At 30.4% G+C, this 18,656-nt stretch overlaps 1 pseudogene; it reads left to right on the forward strand.

The window, feature by feature from the left end:
- The first annotated feature begins 8,527 nt into the window (after positions 1-8,527).
- LOC129317465 (probable terpene synthase 2) lies at positions 8,528-15,202 on the forward strand (annotated as a pseudogene).
- The last annotated feature ends 3,454 nt before the right edge of the window (positions 15,203-18,656 follow it).

The following is an 18,656-nucleotide window of genomic DNA, read 5'->3' on the forward strand; positions in this document are numbered from 1 at the left end:
TTGAACAGTTTAGAGTCTATCTGATGGGTGCTAAGGTTATAGTTCATACTAATCATGCTACTATTAAATATTTATTGAATAAGAAAGAATCTAAACCTAATCTCATTAGATGGGTTTTGTTGTTGCAAGAATTTGATGTGAAAATTGTTGATAGGAAAAGAAGTGAAAATCAGGTTATTAATCATTTGTCTAGACTTGTTCATGTTTCTGATTATGATGATGTCTTGTTGATTTTTGAAAATTTTCCTAATGAGGAATTATTTGTTATTGGTACTTGTGATTTAACATAGTATGTGGATATTGTGAATTATCTTGTGTGTAGAGTGTTACCTTTTGATTTGAAGCCTTTTCAAAAGAAGAAATTTTTGCATAATATTGACTTTTATATTTGGGATGAACGATTTTTGTTTAAAAGATGTGCTGATTTGATCATTAGAAAATGTGTTCTTGAAATAGAATAAGAAGCCATTTTATATGCCTATCATGCATCTGTATATGGAGGGCATTATGGGGCAAAGGACCCCATCTAAAGTTCTTGAATTTGGATTTTATTAGCCTTCTTTATTTGAAGATGCTCACCATTTTGTTACCAAGTATGATAGATGTCCAAGGACAAGTAATATTTCAAGCAGATATGAGTTGCCTCAATCTGGAATTTTAGAAGTGGAATTGTTTGATGTATAGGAGATGGATTTCATGGGACCATTTCCTTCTTCAAAAGGCAATCAGTACATACTTGTTGTTGTGGAGTATGTAAGCAAGTGGGTGGAAGCTATGGCTTGTCAATCCAATGATGGCAATACGGTGATCCAGTTCTTGAAGAAGAACATCTTTACAATGTTTGGCACTCCTAGAGCTATTATCATTGATGAGGGAACTCATTTAAACAACAAGCAATTCAAAGCTCTTTTATCAAAATATGGAGTTTAGCAACGGATGTCTCTTGCTTATCATCCACAAACTAATGGCCTTTGTGAGCTAACCAATAGAGAGATCAAGTGAATACTTGAGAAGACAGTGGGACCTACTAGAAAAGATTGGTCAGACAAGTTAGATGACACTCTTTGGGCATATCGTAGTACTTTCCGAACTCCAATTAGGATGTCCCCTTATCGCTTGGTATTTGGTAAAGCTTGCCACTTGCCTCTTGAGTTGGAACATAAAGCTTGGTAGGCAATTAAACAACTAAATATGGATTTTAAGCAAGCTAGTGCATCAAGGATTTTGCAATTGAATCAGTTAGAAGAGTTTAGATACCATGCTTTTAAAAGTGCGAAGTTATATAAAGAGAGGACTAAGCGATGGCATGAACAACATATCTTGCATTGAACTTTTGAGCCAATACAACTAGTTCTTCTTTTTAATTCTAAACTAAGGTTGTTTCTTGGGAAGCTAAAATCTCAATGGTCTAACCCTTTTAAAGTGCTTTCTATAGCACTATATGGATTAATTGAGGTTCTTGATGAAAGAACGGGTAAATCTTTCAAAGTTAATAGACAAAGACTCAAGCATTATTGGGGAGGTGACCTAGAGCGATTGAAGTCTGTTGTCTACTTGGTTGATCCACCTTGATGATCTGAGAGAGTCTAGCTGAAGACTATAAACTAAGCGCTTTTTGGGAGGCAACCCAAGTTTATTCTCTCTTTACTTGTGGTTTTGGTATGTTTGTTTTCTTTATCTTTGGTTTGTACTTCTTTTATTTTGGTGTGTTTGTAGGATTGCAAAGTTCTTGAAGAATTTGGAAGCTCAAAGCCAAGTCTTGGAATCAAAGAATGGGCCAATAATATTTTAGGGGAGTATTCTATCCTTATGCTTAATTGATGATATTTATATGTCTTCTTTATATAGGATCAAGAGCTTGTGTTGATGAAATTTTAGATTGAAAGTTTTTAATTAAATGTTAGGAGGTGTGGAAGCAGGTTTGATATGATGATTGTGTTAATTGGGAGATGTTTAGGCTATTTTCTTTATGAGTTTTTGCTTCATTTGCGTATTTCTTTTAGATTTTGAGTATTTTTGTTCTTTGTTTTATTCACCTCAGCAAAAGAGGATTTTGCCCCAGCAAAGGGTCTCTCTATGTTTTCATCAAAAATTTTAGAGAGCACCTTCACTGTAGCAAAACCTCATTTTGCTCTAACAGTAGATGCCTATGTGACTTTTCATTAAAAATTACAGAGAGCACCTTTGCTGGAGCGAAACTTTGTTTTGTTGGAGTGAAAGACTATTACGTAAAATGCTTAACCAACTTACAGAGAGCACCTTCATTAAAGTGAAACTTTGTTTTGCTGGAGTGAAAGACTATTCTGTGAAATGCTTAACCAACTTATAAGGAGCATCTTAGCTGGAGCGAAATTTTGCTTCATTAGAGCAAAATTTTTGGTTCAGTTAATTTTTTTTAATTTAATAAGAATAAATTTGTGAATATTTTTTACCTTAAAAAAAGTTAAAATTTTTTTTTCTTAAATATTATTTTATTACTATAAAATAATAAAAAATATTTTAAAATTTTTTTTAAAAAATTATATATATATATATATCATTTTAGTTATTATTTTTATTTTACTAAAAAATTCAAAAAAATATATTTATATATTCATATATTTTACTGATTATTTTACTTTATTTGCACTTAAAAAAATGCATTTTCTTTTTTTATATAAATTTAAATAAATAATTTTTTTATAGTTTTACCCTTTACACTTTTGCCTTAATCATTTTTTTCCTTCTCTTTTCACTTTCTCTCATCTTTGACTGCCACTCTTTCTCCTTCCTTATCTAATGAATCTTTGCTTCTCATCCACTTTTATGTGTAAAGCTTCTAACTTCGGCGTGATTCACCATCTTCACTTCTACCTGCTCGTCCATCGTTAGCTGTCACCACCAGGCATTGTAGAGCTTTAAATCTCCAGCCTCATTAACCACTGTGCTTGTCTATCTTCCACCGTTGTCCTGTCCCATTAAAAACTACAAGAAACTCCCCTCACTTAGCTGCAACAAGCTTAGCTGTAGCCTTGTCATTCCAGACTTCACACTTTTCTCAATTAGCCACAACACACACATTTTAGCTAGCCCTATTTTGCATTCCCTGAATCTCACTTTCACAGTTCACAGCACATTGTTTATTTTTTTGATCTATGATGAGGGTTGTGAGTTTTCTGTTTTGTATGAGTTAAAAAGGTTATTGATTGACCTCTATCCTATGTTTCGAGCAGACTAATTATAACCAAAATTTTAGATGCTTCCTTGTTTATTGTTAGCTTATATGCTTTGAATTACTTGTGAGAGTTACAATGAGTGTTGGTGGTATGAAATTGGTTCTGCTGAATTTATGCTCTGAACTTTGAATTGAATATTTGTTGTGCATTGTATGGACCCATTCATATCTCAATGTGAAATTTAGCTGTGAGCAGTGTTATCTATTTTTCATGGATAGGTGCTTTGAATATTGTACATATTGTTTTAGCTTTTTGAATAATATAATGGTTATTTACCTTAGTTGACAAGTTGAAATTTCAAAGTAAGGACCACTTTGTTTGTACTATTGAGGTTACAATGGTTTAGTTAAATATCCTTTGACTTTACTAACTTTTGGCACTGAACCTTAAAATTTGACTTTTTTTTGTTTGCTTATGTTGAAAGTTGATTATTCTTACTTTGTTGTCTACTAATGGATGACATGTTCTCATTATTTGAGTGGGGCCTTTATTTTGACTTGTCCACTTTCACAAGTTGGCATGGCTCTTGTTTCCATTTGTTATCTTTACTTAATTTTTGGCATGTGATTACTTTTGTGATGGTTTGTTTATTGTGACTTATGGTGGCTTGTCTTGTGTTTATGTTTTAGCAATGGGTCACAAGAGTATAGCTAAATGCAAGACTGCTCCCTCTTCTTCTTCTCAAAAAGCTGCTAAGAAGCCAAAGCAACCATCTAACAATGAAAAATTCATGAATCACACATGCCAAGATAGATTTATCTCTTTAGTGGGATACAAGAATTTTATTTTTGATTGTTCTTGTGCAATTTTATGCACCAAAATTGCCTTTCAAACACTGGCCGAAGGGGATGGATAGTGTATTTAACAAATGAAAAATTCCAATCTTATATCCCTGCTCTAGTTAGGGAATACGAATGCATTTTATTACTGCAATGACACTTACTGAGTGCATGACAAGTAAGTGGTAATTAATGCTAAGGTTATTCAGAATTATTATGGCTTCCCTTTCACTATTGACTGTCTTTATCGCCAATAAAAGATAAACACCTTCACACCTGATTGGGATGCAGTGGCCAAGTGTTTATGTTTTGACTTTGTTAGTTTTTATCAAAAAGGGCTATTGAGGGGTACACTTACAAGGCAAAGCACATTTTGGTTTCATTTTGTGGCTCACAATGTCATGCCCACATCAAATGCATCAAAAATGAACAAGGATCATTCTTTTCTCATCTATTGCATTATGAAGAGAAAATTATTTCATCTAGCTGCTATTGTCTATGACTCTATAAAGCGGTGTATCAATGTCAAGACTAAGAGAGCACTTGCCTTCCCTCATTTGATTACTAAGTTGCTTCTGGCCGCTAAGGTTCCCATTACTGATGATGAGGAATAATAGCAACCTCGTCAGCCTATCAAGTACCACAAAATGCATGCCAAGTCATCTTAGGTAGAGGAGTCTCTGGTAGAACAAGGGGAAGAAGTCAATCAGCCTACACCTGTTCGTTGTCCTCCTTTTAATATGTGGGCTAAGTAACAATTGGAGTCATTAGTAGATGTCATCAAGAGGTTGGAAGAGCATTTATGCCTCATCATGCAGCATTTACACATACTTGGTCATGACATGCCTGGCTCATCTGTGGCACCTTCTCCTATTCCATCCATGGATCCCTCTCAAGCTGAACCCACCACAGAATTAAGCTTCCACTCTGCTTGTTTTGTGTCATTTTGTTTAGTATCTTTATTTCTTTTGCTTTTAGTTTTTTTTAGTTATTTTCCTATTTTTTGTGACTATTTCATTTACTATTTTAGTTTGTAACTGATGTTTGATAACCCTTTACTCGATAGTCTGTAAGTAACTTCTTTATTTCCAACTTATCCACTTATCTATTTGATGTGATTAGTAGGCACCTATTATCTTGAGGATATGTCACTCTCATCCTTCTATCAAAGTCTTTCTGTTTGTTAACTCGCCACGTCTGTTGGTCAGGGGAGTTTCAGTGTCCCTCTCTCTTCTTGTTTGTTTTTTGTCTTTAAACATTAGGGACAATGTTTAATTCAAGCATGGGGGAGGGCATACTTGCTTTTATATTTGTTATTTTACTTGTCCTTGAGTTTGTTTTGCTTTAGGAATTGGTTGTATATATTTGTACATAGTCTAAAAAAATGATAAAAAAATTTTTGAAAATTTTGAAAATCTCATAAACATTTTTTAGTCAGTTTTAATGTCTTTTTGGTGAATGTGGCTAAGGTTGGATTGGCTTGAACTTGAGAGAATTAAATTTGATTAAAATTCGGTTCTACCTTCCTAGAATTTTAGTAAATAGGCAATGGATTAAGTTTGGATAATTGACAATAGTTTGTCCAAAAAGCTTGTAAGAATTTTGAGCCTAAATGTTCATTTCCTTTAAGAGAGATTACATTTATTATGATTCCATCTCTAGAACTTGTTTTAAATCTTTGTTGAGACTTATAATAGCCATTTGCATACACAAAAATGATTTAGGCATTCATTTCTTTTAGCTAGTATAGCCAATTATCCATCCCTTTTTCACATAAATCCTTTGTTTCACCCATTTGAGCCTTGGCCTTATTTAAAAAAAAAAAAATCATCATTTGCCCTTTTGCTAAGATTTACCCACTTTTCATCTATTTTTATTCCCATTCACTACTTTGGTTAGTGCTAAGTATTACATCCATAAAAGAAAATGACAGACTTAGAATTTAGTTGGGGTTTAATAAGTGGTTCAAAAGAAAAAAGAAAAAGAAAAGAAAAGAAAAGAAGATGAAGAAAGAAGAGAAAAGAATATGGACAGTTTAAAAAAATGATGAAAAAAAATCAAGTGATAAAAAGGAATTGTTATCTTCATTGATACCTCTTGTAAATAGTTGTGGTTTATCCTTCAATTTTTGTTATCTTCATTTCATATGCTTAGCACTAATTAGAGTATGCAATTTTAACTCATTGAATAATTTCATTTCATTATCCTACCTAGAACATTACAACCTTTCAAAAGTTCTTTTGATTTGTGTGTGCAATGGCATAATTTAGTAGAGATTAAGGTAAGAAACAAGCCTATGGTAGATGGGTTATAATAGGTGAAATTGAGTGAAATACAACCCTTAAACACCTTGAGCGTAGAGTGTAAATATTTGACTGGTGAGGGATAATCTATTGAAATTTATCTTTGCTTAATTAACTGCCTTGCTACTATTATTTTTGGAAGGCAGGAAAGATTTATAATTAAATTGAGTTCTTGAAAGTTTGAATTGTATTTGACATTGAAATATTCACATTTTCTTTTGCCATTTTTGTATAGTTATTTTCTTTTACTTGAGGACAAGCAAACATTCAAGTATGGGGGTTTGATGACTTTCAATATTTTATTGAATATATTAGTATTTTTAATGTAATTGGAAGTCATTTATTGAAATTTTGTTAGCAAAAATATGAGTAAGTAGATGAATGTGTGTGAAAATGGGCTTGGAAATATATTAGAAGTTAGTGGACTAATTCTATCATTTATTTTGAATTTTATTCATATAGGGAGGCCCAATTTAGGGGCCCAAAGAAGAGAATTTTGGAGCCTAAATTGAAGAAATTAAATCTGAAAAGAAAATTTGAACAGGTCATCTTTGCTGTAGCAAAAATGCGTTTTGCTGTAGGGAAGTGTGATATTAGTGAAACTCACAATTTTGACTCTCAATTAATTTTTAGGGCTTGGAGCACCTCATATCGGTTCTAATTCGTCTTCAACAAGCAGCTGCACATCCAGGGAGCATTCTAAGGTGAAGAAAGAGTTGGAAAAGCTTGGAAAACACTTGGGTCTTGCGATTTGTGATAGAAATCATCCTTCCTAAGCTTTCTTTCCCCTTTTCTCTACATTTTAATGTATCTTTTGCTGAATATTATTCTTTCATGTTGTTTTAATGGTTGTTAGTGGTTGAACACATTTGACCTAGAGTAACTATGAACTTGTTAATGGATTAGAGCTTGTTTTTATCCATTGGTTATGCTTAATATTAATTTTGGTTGCTCAATCTTGCATTAATTTGTCTATTTAATGTTTGGCCATCATTAAATATGAATTTGGGTGTTGGAGTTTTTTCTTGACAAAGGAGAATCTCATTTGGACCTTTAGATTGAATAATATGAAATTAGACTATGATCTAATTTGTAATTTGGATAGAAATATACTTAATTGCCTCATATAATCAAATTAGAGTGAGTTAGAATTAAAGTTGCCTCTTGGATAGTTTTGTTAGAAATAACATAATTAATTTGAGAGAGGGTTATTTGAGGTTCGAAAGACCCTTATAGCCATTAATGCTCTAGATTAACAAAATTAGCATTAAAATTAATTAATTAGGTAAAAAGCAAGATCTATGAAGCTAGTAAGAGATTAGTGTTTCTAGGTTGCATTGGACATTTGTGGTTGTTGGATTGGGAATCTCATTGCATTTTATTCATTTCAATTTTTAATTTTGCTTAATCAATTGCTTCTAATTGATTTTGCTTAACGTGAACAAAAATGAAAACTTTATTGGTTAATTACTATTATGCTTGATTCCTTATGAGATCGACCTTAACGCACTATTATATTACACTTGTGGTGAAACATTTTTTGTGCACCAACTTGCAAGGAACTCAATATTAACTTATAAGTAATGGTGGAGCCTACACCTTAGATTAGGGGATGCAGTATATTTTTTAAAATTTAAGACTCAAAAATAAAAATTTAAAATTAAAATTACATATTTTATAATTATTCTCTAATTGATTTTTTTTTTGCTTAATAAAGATTTATATAACAATTTTATTGACATTAATATTATTAAAAGTATTTCCTTAAATATAACTATACTAAACTATTATTTTAACAGCGAAGCCCATTTTTCATGATCTTTGGAGCAAATAATAAAGGATTTTCTAACCATTGCAATAATAATATGTAAAATCATTGCGTTGTTAACTTTTAAAAAATAAAACTAATAGATAAATATGTTTTTTAAATTAAATATTGTTATGCATATCAACAATAAAAGTCTAAAATTGATTATCAAGTATTACTGAATTAGTTAAAATGTACGATAAAAATGATCTAGATTTGTAGGATGTACAAGATCTTATAACTAGAGTGGGCAAAGTATCAAAATTTATACCACTTTCGTGTAATTTCTCCCAAAATGAGGGGATGCATGTGCACCCCTTGAGTATATGTGGCTCTGCCACTTACAAGTGGCAAGATAATTGAAATTCCTATATATAAATTAGGTTACACACTCAAAACTAAGATCAGCAATCCATATCCATAATGTCTTTCGTAGCTACGCCTCTTGTTACTTCTTCCCCTTGCTCTCCTCGCTCCGGGAATTATCACCCCAGCATTTGGGGGGACCATTTCATTCAATATGCTTCAGAATCTTCGGTATTCACAATGCTTTTTTTTAAGCAGTTGTTTCTGTGTAAAAAGATAATCATATTTAATTGCATCAACAAGCTTATGCAATAGTTCATAGGTCTTTTTTATTGGATTATGTTCTCAAATTCCGTGACCCTAACTCATAACTTGCAATGTTATCAAGAGTGATCTCACAAAGTTGAATTTGCAGGAAGGGACCGACGAAATGGAGATGGAGAAGCAGATTAAAATACTCAAAGAAGAAGTAAGGAAGATGCTTGTGTTTCCAACTGAGAAGCCTGCAGAAAAAATTAATTTGATCGATGCAATCCAACGTCTAGGTGTGGACTACCATTTTGAACTTGAGACTGACGATCTATTGCAACAGATTCATGACAGTTATATTGAAAGTGGCGCAATAACCACTTTCGAAGAATGAGACGACCTGAATGCTGTTGCACTTTTTTTTTTTTTTTTACTCCCTCTAATGCAAAATATAAGCATTTTCTCTCTATTAATTTTAATTTAAAATATAAGCAATTTAGTGTTTGTAAAACAAAATTTTCATTTTATCTATTTATTTATTAACCTTGATTATTGTGCCTATGAATTTATGACCTTCTTCTCACTCATTATAAATTGAAATTAAGAAAACAACATATATTTTTATGATAATAGAGATTTTATTGCTATATGAGTTATTGTTAAAATGTGCTTGTATTTTGGACTGAAAGAAGTGTTTTTTAATGATATTATGAGCCATGTGGCGCATAGAGAGTCATGAGCAATAATTGTGGTGGATCTAGGATCTTGAGCCAATAGAAAGATTTAATTATATTTTTACACAATCTATAAAATATTATTTGTTTAAGTTGAGCATTAGTCCAAAATTTTGTGTTTATTAGGCTTAAATAAAAATCTCAAAGACCAACAACAGAATGTCGAACCCTTACATGTCTAAGTTTGGGCTTAAGGGGATTACAATATAAAATTATAAAGTGAATGGGTCGAAAATCACAAAATTGTGGTGCTAATTTTATGTTTTTGTCGTAGATTGTTTAGGTCTCGTAAAAGTGGAGTCCACCTCCATATGCAAATTTCATAGTCAACTTGACATGCATGTTAAGACAAACAAGCAGCAAATGATGGATAAAAGTGGGGACATAACAAAAATATAGGCTCAAGTATCTTTAATTTAATCTTTTAATTTTATACAAAATTTTATTTTAGTCCTTTAATTATATATAGTACTTTTTCAATCCTTTTAATGCTAATATCGTTAGTTTTATCAACAAGAAATTTCTATATTGAACCCTTAAATATTAACAAAATTTTTTACATTGAACCTTCAAATATTAACAAAGCATTCTCAAATGTTAACATATAAGTTTAATTTTTTAAATGACAATGATTGATACAAAAAATAATGATTTGAAACTAACAACATTAGGGTTAGAGGATTAAAAAAATAATTTACAAAATTAAAAGATCAAACTAAAATCTTATATAAAGTTGTTGGACCAAATGTATACCTTGGCCAAAAAATATATGACTTGTGATTTCACTGCAAATTTTGTGGTAAAACTTTTTTCTGCAGTTGTGATGAACTTGTAGCAGAAAATTTCCTGTCCACTACAACATTTTTTTGCTTCAAGCAACTTTCTTGTTTTCTCTTTTGCAACTACCTAACATATGTATTTAAACAAACAAGCAATAAATGGATACAAGTGACATGACAAAAATATTATATGACTTGTTAGTGATTGTTTCTTCATATGTATAGCTGTGTTTGAAAAGTTGAAAGATAAGCAAGGCAATTTTAAGGAAGAACTAACTACTGATGTTGAGGGAATGCTAAGCTTATATGAAGCTGCACATCTTAGAGTTCATGGAGAAGGCATATTAGATGAGGCACTTATTTTCACTACTACTCATCTTGAATCAATGACCAATCGTTTGGATTCATCTCTTGCTACAAAAGTCAATTATAGCTTAAGACACCCACTTCGTAAAAACTACCCCGGACTAGAGGCTTGGCATTATATTTCCTTTTACCCACATGATTCTTCCCACAATGAAACCTTGCTCACCTTTGCAAAGTTGGATTTCAACATGCTTCAAAAGTTACATCAACGTGAAGTTGGAAATATTTCCAAGTAAGCTTTCCTAAACTGATAACCTTAATAATTAGGGAGAATGATATTAAAGTTCCAAAACACATTATTTATGACAGTTAAATCCTTGACAAAATTTTCTATAAAATCAATTGTAAATATATTAATCAAATGGTTGCAAACATAGAGGTTTTAATTGAAAAAAAGATATTTAAATTCTAAATATAACTCTCAATCTGTAATTGAGATTTATATTTGTGACTATTTGAATTAATATTTACAACTTAATTTTTAGAAAATTTTATCAGAGATTTATCTATCATACATTCTTTATTTCAGGACTTTATTATCATTCTCCCCAATAATTAATTTTTTAAAAAAATCTAGGATTAAATGGAAAATTTGCCCCTAAACTATAGGTCTAGGAATATCTAGGACATTAAACACATTTTTGGTATAATATTTCCTTTAACTTTTAAAAATAATATAATATTACCCATACTTTAAACAAATGTTAAGCCTAACCATTAGCTGACAACAAATTATAGAAAAGAACTTCAAAAATTATTGAAAAAAAAATTTAGGTCCTTGTTTGTAATTTTGGAACCCTTTCTATTATCTTTATATTCTTGTCTATAATTTTCTACTCAATTAATGATGAAAATTAATTTTTATTAATGATAAGAATTCTAGTTATTGTATTATTTTTAAAAATTAAAAGGAAATATTATACTAAAAATAAATTTAAAATCTCAATTACTATTAGATATTGGGAGTGTATTTTGAGCCCTACTATTCTTTGGCAAGAAAAATAACTACCAAAGTTATTTCCATCACATCAGTCCTTGATGATATTTATGACGTGTATGGTACACTTGAAGAGTTGCGTCTCTCGACCACAGCGATTGAGAGGTTTGAATACATATCAACTTCAAATCAATAATTAAACATCTTTTTTTTTTAATTGACTTCCCTCCTCTGTAGCTTAAGAAGCACTATGAATGTAGACCGTTAAATTAAATTTAATAATATAAATTTGTTATTTTTAAAAAATGCAGATTATTTTGTATTATTAAAATTTAATTTAAATGATGCATATTTGCAATGGAGGCCGTAATGGAGGAAAAATATAGTGAAGAAAAACCAAAGTCTTTTTCTTGGGTTGAATGGTAAAATTTCCCTTATATTATAGATCTAAGGAAAGTGTAAAACCCTAATTCATTTTTGGTATAATATTTTTCTTTAACTTTTAAAAATAGTACAATATGACCCTTATTATTAAATTTAATTATTAGTTAACCCAAAAATTATATAAAAAGATTAAGAAAATTTTCTTTACTATAAGTTTTGATATCCTTTTCTATAATTTTTTTAATGGATAAAATTAACTTTTGTTAACGGTGAGAGCGATATTGTATTGTTTTTAAAAAGTTGAAGGAAAATATTATATAAAAAATAAAAGTTTAAGGGTAAATTTGGTCTTTAATTTTTTTAATTCAAGTAGAGAATTTGGTTTACCTACAAGTCCAAATTAAGAGAGTTCTGGAAAATGCCATTTCAGATGGGATATCACGTGCGTTTGATTTTCTGCCAGAATACATGAGGTTCTTATATGAAGCACTTTTAGATATTTATGAAGACATCGAGCAAGAAATGACCAAGGAAGGAAGAGCATTTTGTGTAAAGTATGCCAAAGATTAAGTAAGATTCTTTTTTCTTTCATGCCTCTATTAATTTTCTGATGCAGAAAGTAACATTTGGTTAAATTTTCTCACCAAACGTCAGCAGAGTTCTTTAAATATATAAGAATAATTTTATCAAGAAAAAATATATATGAATAATTAAAGTTGAGAAAATTAATTTGCAAATCCTTGTAGTTTTTTTTCAATTTTGAATGAGGTTCCTATAATTTACTTTGTTTTCATTAAACCCTTATAATTTTAATTTATTGAATTTATTAATCCCTAAATGTTAAAATTCTTGAATTTTTTTACAAAATAAAAATTAATTCAAAAATTTTCTACTGTTATTAAAAGATTATATAACTTTTATTACTCAAAATTTATATCATAATAGGTGTCTTTGAAATAATTTTTATGCGTACAGGATTTTCATAAAAATTTAAAGAACATATAAAAATTGCATTAAATCAATTTTTTTGACAAAAATATTAAATAAAATTATATATAAACTTTAAAAGTGTTCTTGTTTTGAGAAATTTATTTTTTTTTATGATTTTAACCTTCAACCAAAAACATGTTTAGGATCTTAGATTCTCATAGTCCTATAATTTAAGGCCATTAGATGACATTAAGGAAAAATTTTTTTTTTGATGAAATTTTAAATGGAATTAATTTAAAAAAAAAACATCACAAAATTCTGCAATGCCTTATTTGCGACAATACAATCTGCCTTATATGAAATCCATACCCAAAATCAATTTGCAATATTTTATTATTATTTTCATCACAAATTGTTATGTGATTAAAAAAATAAACTACTTGAAACTACGTTCATTCTCTGATTTTTTTTTAATAACAAATTATGTTCATTCTCTTCACATTCCTTTGCATTATTTTATGAGTTCCTTGCATTCTACTTCAAAATATAAGCAGCTTTCAACATAATAATTCTCATAAAAATATATATTATTTTATTTTTTTACTCTTAATTCCAATTTATTATGACCCAGAAGTTAATAAATTCACAGTTAATACAAGAATTTAAGTTAATAAATGTATAGCTCTTTATATTTTGGATCAAGATTCTGGACCAAAAAAAAAAAATAATTGGCATTTTTGGTTGATAGATGAAAAGGTTGGCGCGAGCCTATGTGGATGAGGCCGAGTGGTTTAATAGCAATTATACACCAACCATGGAGGAGTACATGCGCAACGCATTAGTAACTTCTGCGTCCCGAATGCTTGCAGCCACATCATTCATTGTGATGGGATGTATTGCTACAGAGGAAGTCTTTCAATGGTTGGCCAAGGACCCTAAAATCATTAGAGCTTCAGAAATTATTGGAAGGCTTGTTGATGACATTATGACTAGCGAGGTATTAATTAATTACAATAATTAATTTAGGATTACTGGGCAATTTTACTTTTTAAACTATAAGTTCAGAAATTTTTGAGACTTTAAATTTATTTTTAATATAATTTTTCTCTTCAACTTTTAAAAACAATACAATATCACCTCTACTGTTAATAACAAAAGTTAACTTGAACTATTAATTAATTAAAAAAATTGTAGAAAAGAATCCCAATGGTCATAAAAAAGAACAAAAAAAAAATACAAAAGAAGACCCAAAAATTTCAACAATAACTCAAAAAATTATATAAAATAATTGAGAAAATTTTCTTAGTCATTTATTTTTAATTTTTTGGTTAACTAATGGCCAAATTTAACATTAATTTGTTAATAGTAAAGGCAATATTGCACCATTTTAAAGTATTAAAGAAGAACATTGCACTAAAATTAATTTTAGCTGCCAGACACTCCATGACCTCTAGTTTAAGGGAAAATTTTTTACTTAAGCCATCAATTTATACCTTCTTTTCTATAATATTCTCAATCAAGTACATTTTTTTTTTGGGGTAAAACTCAATCAAGTACATTTTTGTTAAGTCATCAATATAAAATAGCGGAAATTGCTAAGAAGGGCCAAGAGGTTAATTTATTTGGAAAACATGTATAAAGTCCTTCAAGTGAATTAAGATTATAACCTTAATTCATTTTATCTTAATTCATTAATTTCAAGGGCTTTAAATTTTAACTCAAGTATATTTTTGTTATATCATCACTATAAAATAGGAAAAGTAGCTAAGAAGGACCAAGAAGTAAATTTACTTAGAAAAAAAGGCAGTTATCCAAGAGTGAATTAAGACTATAATGATGATTGACGTAATCTTAATTCATTGCAAGGACCTTGATCCTTTTTCAAAATACCTTTGGCTTATGGTCCTTCTCACCAATTTGTCCTATAAAATATTATTCATGCATGGATTGAGATTCTTTGATTGACAAACAAAGGGCTTTGTGAAATAAGAAAGTGACACATGATTATTTTTAATAAAATGAGTCTTTGTAAGTTATTACCTTCCATTAAGGGGAAAGAAAGTAATCTAATATTCACTAATTACTCAACTTAATAATTAATTTAATTTGTATTTGTTAGCATGAGCAAAAGAGAGGGCATGTTGCTTTTGCCATTGAGTGTTACATGAAGTAGCATGGTGTGAAAAGAGAAGAAGTCATTGATGAGTTAAACAAGCAAGTGATAAGTGCGTGGAAGGATGTGAATGAGGAATTGCTTAACCCCACCGAAATGGCAAAACCTCTGTTGATGCGATCTTTAAATTTCAATCATATAGTTGATGTGATTTACAAGGATTCTGATTCCTACACTTTCTCTACAGAATCAACAAAGGATCGCATTATATTTTTACTGATAAATCCACTGGCTCTTTAAAAATGTACATCAACAAGAATGTTCTAGCTAGAGAAGTTTATGCTGATATGCTATTGTTAATTAATAAAGTTTCATCATGAGACCCAAAATCCAATGACTTGTGGGGCAAGTCTTTTCCCTTTGTCGTGATGTTGTTACCATTTGGATAATCATTTTAGCATTCTCATCATGCTTGCTTCTATGTCAATAGTTCATGTAACCGCAATAATATTATGTTTTGAAAGGTAGTTTCTAGATTTGTCATACAAATACTTGTTTAATTTTCTATAATGACCTAGAAATTCAAATATGTCTGGTGCAAACTGTAACGATCACCAATGAAAATACACAGATTAAGAGATAAAACTGAGATACTCACGTTTTAATGTTCAACAATCTATAAGCTGAGTACATCAATAAGTTTCAGATCATCAAAACAAACTATAATAATGAACTAACACAATGACACCAGAGTAACTGAAATTGCAGCAGAAAAGGAGGAAAGGAGAAAGAAGAAACATAACAGAGGAAGAGTAAACCAAGAGAATGCTCAAAAACATTCTTCACGTCCTCCACTTCTCTTCTTGCCTTTCTCTATTCCTAACTGACTTCCATTGGACCCACACTTCTTGGCCGAATAAATGCCGCTGGCCCAATAGGTGTGAACTCAAAAACCCACTCCATCTTTGTCTTCAGCCCATCTGTTACGTGAACCCACTAGGGAAGGATCCCATGAACACACAGCGTGCGCACTTCAAGAAAGTTAAACTAAGGCCTGTTTATCCACTGGAACTCTTGAGTACTAATGAACCTTATAAAAAAATTACTACTAATTAAGTCTCTAAATTACAAATAAAGCTAAATAGACTAATATTATTCTTTACCCATGTAAAAGACAGAAATATCATTTAAAACCAACCATTTTGATCAGCTACTAGATGAGTATCAAAACACCAATGCTACGAATATTTGTAAGTAATTTAAAATATTATATTTAATTTAATAACATCTTATTCAAATATTAAATATTTTAATATGTGATAATTTAAATATAATTATTTATAAATATTACTCCAAGATTATATATAAATCATCTTTTAAAAATTAACAGCTCAACTTGTGTTTATGAGGTTTATAAGTGAATATGTTTTTTACACTAGTTGAGTTGTAAATTAAAATGGTGTGAACATTTATAAGTCTTCATTCAAAATGTATAACTCCTTCAAAAACTTGTGTATCTTTAAAGTTGACTTATAAATTGTGTATTAAGATTTATAAATGGTTAAAGTCCATTTTTATCTTTGAACTATACCCTCAAGAGCACCAAGTGTCATATATTCTACTTTGGTCCAATATACTGCTTAAACTTTCAAAACCAACTCGCCTAGTGTCCTGCCATTAAGTCATAGCTAACATCCATTGTCTTAAAAGTGTAGGGTCCACATATGATCTACATGGCATCCAAGTTGATGCCTAATCATAATTTAAAAAAAATTCCTTGCTCTTTAGTCCCTAGCAAATGCCCTAGGCCAAGAACAAAATCCATCCACCTAAATAATTTTGATGCACCCAATGCAACCAATAGTAGAGGCAAATGAGAAGAGCCCTTTCGTCTCCCTAGCCGTTGGCAAGTTTTACGCTTGTCACCCAGTAGATCCTACTATCACCCACCTCATCCTCAGAATTGGTGTTGATGACTTCCAATATTTTATTTAATTTATTAGTATTTTTAATGTAATTGAAAGTCATTTATTTGAATTTTTTTAGCAAAAATATGATTAAGTGGATGATTGTGTGTAAATAAGAGCTTGGAAATATAATTGAAAGTTAGTGGACAAATTCTATCTTTAATTTTGGGTTTTATGCATGTAAGGAGGCTCAATTTAGGGGCCTAAAGAAGAAAATTTCAGAGCCTGAGTCAAAGGAATTAAATCTGAAAGGAAAATCTGAACAGGTTATGTTCACTGTAGCGAAGTACGATTTTAGTAAAATGCACAGTTTTGATCTTCAGCAAATTTTTAGGTCTTAAGAACCTCATTTTTGTGCATGCTTCACCTCTAGCAACTGTAGAACATCCAAGGGGAGGAAAAAGAGCCAAAGGAGGGTTAAAGATGCTTCGGTTTAGTAGAAAATCAAGGATTAAGATTGCTCCGATTAAGCTTTTCTTCTCCTTCTTCTCTTTACCTTGGTATATATATTACTGATTTTTGCTGTCTTAGAGCCATATGTGGCTGATTTTCTCTTAATTTAGGGTAGCTATGAACTGATTCTTGGATTAGAGCATACTTAACCATTTATTTGAGTTTAATATTAGTTTTGTTTACTTAATCTTTTGCTTACTTGTTTACTTAATGCTTGGCTACCATTGAATGTGAATTTGGGGGTTTAAGTTTTGCCTTAGAAGAGAAAAATTTAAATTAAACTATTAGATTGAGTAATGTGGGATTAGAATTTATTCTAATTTTTCAATAGGATAGGAATATACCTATTGGACCTATATAATCACATTAGAGTGAGTTTGTGCCTTCTTGCCTCTTGGGTAATTATGTTAAAAATAACATATTAATTCAAGAGAGGGGTGTAATTAATCAAAAGATAATTATTTCTATCAATACTCTAGATTAAAAAATTAATATTAAGTGAATTTATTTGGATAATTACATGCTCTATGAATTGAAGAAGAGATTAGCCACCCTAGGTTACTTTAATTGTTTGTGGCTATTAGAATTTTAATTTAGTGCATTCATATAATTTCAATTTCTCATTTTGCTATATCAAATCCAAATTTTGTTTTGCTTTGACTTAAATAAAAATGGGAAATTTATTGCCTAATTATCAATTAACTTGATTCTCTGTGGGATTGATCTTGATTTATCATTTACTATTTTATGAACTGTATACTTGTGGAATTCATTACATATTTGTGTGCATCAAGTTTTTGGCCGTTGCCAGGGAATATAAGCAATTGATGATTAGGAATATAAGGCCTTGAGTAGTTTTAGCTTGAACATTTATTTTGTCATTTTTTCCTTGCTTATTTCATGGCATATAGAGCTAGATTGAAAAAAACACCTACGAGAATAAGGAGCCTTAAAGAAATTTTGGAAGCTCTTTCACCTCAAACTCAACCTTCGACTGGTGAAAAAGTTACAAACAAAGAAATGGTGAAGGATGAGAATGATAGGTTGTGTGTTATTGATTTTTTGGGTAGACAAGCTAGAGGATACCAGTTTAGGATTACAGTGCCTAACTTCCAAGATAACAACTTTGAGATTAAGCAAACCATTCTTAAGATGATTGAGACGAATGGGCAATTTGCAGAAAATTAAGATGAGGATCCTAATAGACATTTGGTGAACTTCCTTGACATATGTGACTCATTCGAGCAAAGGAGTTCCTTAAGATGTCATTTATCTTCACCTCTTCCCTTACTTTCTACAAGGAAAAGCTAAGGATTGGCTTAATAATTTGGATG

Source organism: Prosopis cineraria, unplaced genomic scaffold (assembly GCF_029017545.1).
Source record: "Prosopis cineraria cultivar Desert tree isolate PC_DT_omini unplaced genomic scaffold, ASM2901754v1 PC8, whole genome shotgun sequence".
NCBI classification, from domain to species: domain Eukaryota; kingdom Viridiplantae; phylum Streptophyta; class Magnoliopsida; order Fabales; family Fabaceae; genus Prosopis; species Prosopis cineraria.